Raw genomic sequence first — 3,625 nt, 5'->3', positions numbered from 1 at the left:
GATCTCGACTAGCCTACGGGCACAGTCTCCGGAGCGTCCGGTGATCCTATGATGGATCATAGCGCTCTGGCTATTGTGTTCTCTATGTCCCTCTTTTGGGGTTAGCCTACTTCAGGGAATCTGGGTTTAGCCAATGGTTTGGGACAGGATTCCAGCCAGACATCCAAGTTTGCCAGGAGACCTATGTGTCAGATCTACCAAAGAGTTGGTTCTAGCCAAAAAGGCATAGCACCCAACTCAACCGAGGGATCTGGGTGAGTCTACGAGCATAGGCATCGGATGTTTTGGTGATCCCGGGCCAACTTGTAGTCATAGGCACCAGATTGCAACTAGATGACTCAACTCCAATAAGCAGGGTCATGGTAGAGTTGTCATAGGGTTATTGTCTTTTCATGCCTTCCTTAGGCTAATCTATCTCAGGGGATCTAGGTTTGGCCAGTGGTCCAGCGTGGGATTCCTACTAGGCATCAGAGTTTGCCGGGAGACCTAAGCGCTAGATCTACCAAGGAGTTGGGTCTAGCTAAAAAGGCACAGCCCCGAACTCAAACGAGGGATCTGGGTGAGTCTGCAGGCATAGGCATCGGATCCTCTGGTGATTCCGGGCCAGCTCGTGGTCATCGGCACCAGATTGTCACTAGGCAACTTGACCTTCGGGAGCAGTCTTATGCTAGAGCTATCAGGTTGTCACTTCACTTCTTTTCAGTCTTCCTAGGGCCAGTCTACCTTAGGGAATCTAGGCTTGGCCAGTGGTCTGGCACAGGATTCCTACCAGACATCCGAGTTTGCCGCGAGACCTAGGCGCCAGATCAACCAAGGAGTTGGGTCTAGCAAAAAAGGCACAGCGCTGAACTCAAGCGAGGGATCTGGGTGAGTCTGCGGGCATAAGCATCGGATGTTCAGGTAATCCTAGGCCAACTCATGGTCATCTGCACCAGATTGCCGCTAGGCGACTTGACCATTGGAAGCAAGTTGTGCTTGGGCTGCCATACTTCCATGACACATACAAATAATCCGGGCCCATGGAGATTTTACGTGGTTCGGCTTATAGTTTTGCCTACTCCATGGGAATACAAGGGGTATATTCTTTTATTTATCAGGGGCTGTTATTACAATGAAAAATTAAAGACAATTCCGGCCTCCAGCCAGGTCAAGTAACGCTTCTGATGACAGGCCTGACTCTACGCCTCGCGCTTTGTCCCTTCCCCTGGGGTTAAAGCTGGGAAGTACCTCTCGAGGTGCACGGTGCTCCAAGCTATTCCCATCGCCATGCCTTATGGTGTCAGTAGTGTGCACATGTTGGAGCCTAACATCTTCTGAATTTTGTAAAGCCCTTTGCACTTGGGGCTGGGTCTCATTTTCTCTTCTATTACCTTCCCCCGCATCCAAAATTTCCATTTGAATGATAAACTGTTCTGCTAGGTCGAACAACTCAGTCATCGAATTTGGTTCGGAAAAGGCTAAGGATCTTCTAAGCGGGGCATAGGTAGTTCCTTTTAGCAAGGCTGACACTGCCAATCTGACTGGGAGATCCCTTACTTCCTGGGTCGCACCTCTAAACCGCTCGATATATTGCTTTAGGGATTCACCCGACTTCTGTTGTAAACTCATTAGATATATTGCGCTCTTCTTCTTTGGGAGATAGATGGAGAATGCATCTAGAAATTCTTCCTTCAACTGTTCGAATGATCGTATATGTCCTGCTGGTAATTCAGTGAACCACTACTGAGCTTGTCCTAACAGGAAAAATGGGAAAGCCCTGCACCTAGTGACCTCATTCCATCCATGTAACACGACCACTGCGACAAAATGCTATAAGTGTTTCTCGAGGTCCTCCATTCCTGAGTATACCGAAAGTTGTGGCAGTTCAAACCCTGGTTGCCTCTGGAGTTCCTCCAATAGAAGGAACCCTTTTGGGGGAGTTATCTTTGGCACTATCATTACCTGCTTTTGTTCTAGCACCTCTTCTATGAGGCGTTTGATGTCAGACACGCTGAGTGTTTCCTGTTTCGCTTCATTTCGGCAAAGAAACGGGTCATAAGGGACTCTTGAGTGGGTGCTTTATGTTGCCTCTTTGTACATGGGAGGTTTCCTTGCCCTTTTGTCATATTTCCTTCTCGAGTTTGTTACTTTCAGGACTTGACTATTCTGCCCTGGAATTCTGATTCTTATCCCCTACCGAGAGGCCCTTGGAGGGTTGTCTTGGGATCTCCGATGTTCTGTTATCGTATCAATTTGTCCCATATAGGGAATGTGAATGTCCGGCATTAGTTCACATAACAAAGCAGTGACTTCCTATAGTCTTCTCATATTCTCCTCATTGGACATTTTGAGTTCGTCATTCTGTTTCTTCAGCTTCTCAAAATTCTTCCGTAATAGTTCATAATCTGAGAGTAAGATCGTGGGTGGAGCTATTCTTGAAGTCCCCACGAGGTTTCCATTTGGAATTGAAGATTGCCCAAAGGAGTGTTGTTCCCGACTAGCGGGCGCTACATGTGGGACTTGCTTCTCTCGCCTGTCGCACATCTCATCAATCCAGCTACGTGTGCTTCTCTTCGCTCCGAACGCTCCATGCCTCCCAGTTCGATGGTATGGTTGCATTCAAGCACAAGAAATTTCTCATAACGCACTTCGTTGCTAGGGCGATCTACCAAAAATTTTGGTACTGTAGAGTGCACTGGGTGGGGGCCTTTCGTGGCTCCTGCCCTAGTACGAGCGCTCATTCGGGTGGGGTCAGGTAGGCTCGCCCAACCAGCTGATCTCGTCCATCTCGGCATCTTGTGCTAAAATTAACTTTTTGTTGCGTTTCCCACAGACGGCGCAAAATTGCTGTTGCCAAAATATAACAATTAAAATTTATGATGTGGGGTCCACTCGAGCTTGTTGTTGGGTGAGGTTAGGTTGCCGTAAAAGATGTCGCCTCAAGGGAGTTTGCCGCTAGGATGCTCGCCGCAAGAATTCGCCACTAGCACTTGCCACAAGGCTTTGCCACTAGCTCTTACCACAAGTTCTGACCACTAGCTCTGGCCACTAGCTCTTGCCACTAGCTCTTGCCACAAGCTCTTGCCACAAGTTCTCGCCACTAGGTTTTGCCTTCCCCATTAGGTCTCGCCGCAAGCCTTTTCCTTTGCCACGAGATCTCGTCGCAAGACTTTTTGCTTTGCCGCTAGGTTCGCCGCAGGGATTTGACCTTGTTGATGCTCAAAAAATGGGTTAGAAGACTCGCGGGAATCTTCCCCCATGAAGACCCTCCGATGCCAAAGTCGGTCTTGGATCCCAATGACTATTCACGAAAATAGCAAAAGTGCATTCATAGTGTCTAGATTTTACTAAAGTTGGAAGTCCTCGTTAATGCCTTATAGCTGGGTATTTATAGGGCACGATTCTCAATGGTGGCTATCGACACGTGGCGGCTACTGAATGGATCAAAGCCAAAAAAAAATGGGAGAGGTTGTTACGAAGCCGCCGCGAGGCAACTCGCAGCATGCAGCTCGCGACAAGCAACCGCGAGGTAGCTCACAGCATGCAACCGCAAGCCTCGTGGCATGCGTCTGCGAGGCAACTCGCGGCAAGCAGCCGCGAGCCTGCTTCTCGTAGCTGCGAGACAACCGCAAGGCTGCTAGCTGGC

The sequence above is a fragment of the Diospyros lotus genome, chromosome 2, assembly GCF_014633365.1.
Source record: "Diospyros lotus cultivar Yz01 chromosome 2, ASM1463336v1, whole genome shotgun sequence".
In the NCBI taxonomy this organism is placed as follows: domain Eukaryota; kingdom Viridiplantae; phylum Streptophyta; class Magnoliopsida; order Ericales; family Ebenaceae; genus Diospyros; species Diospyros lotus.
This window is presented reverse-complemented; position numbering follows the sequence as displayed.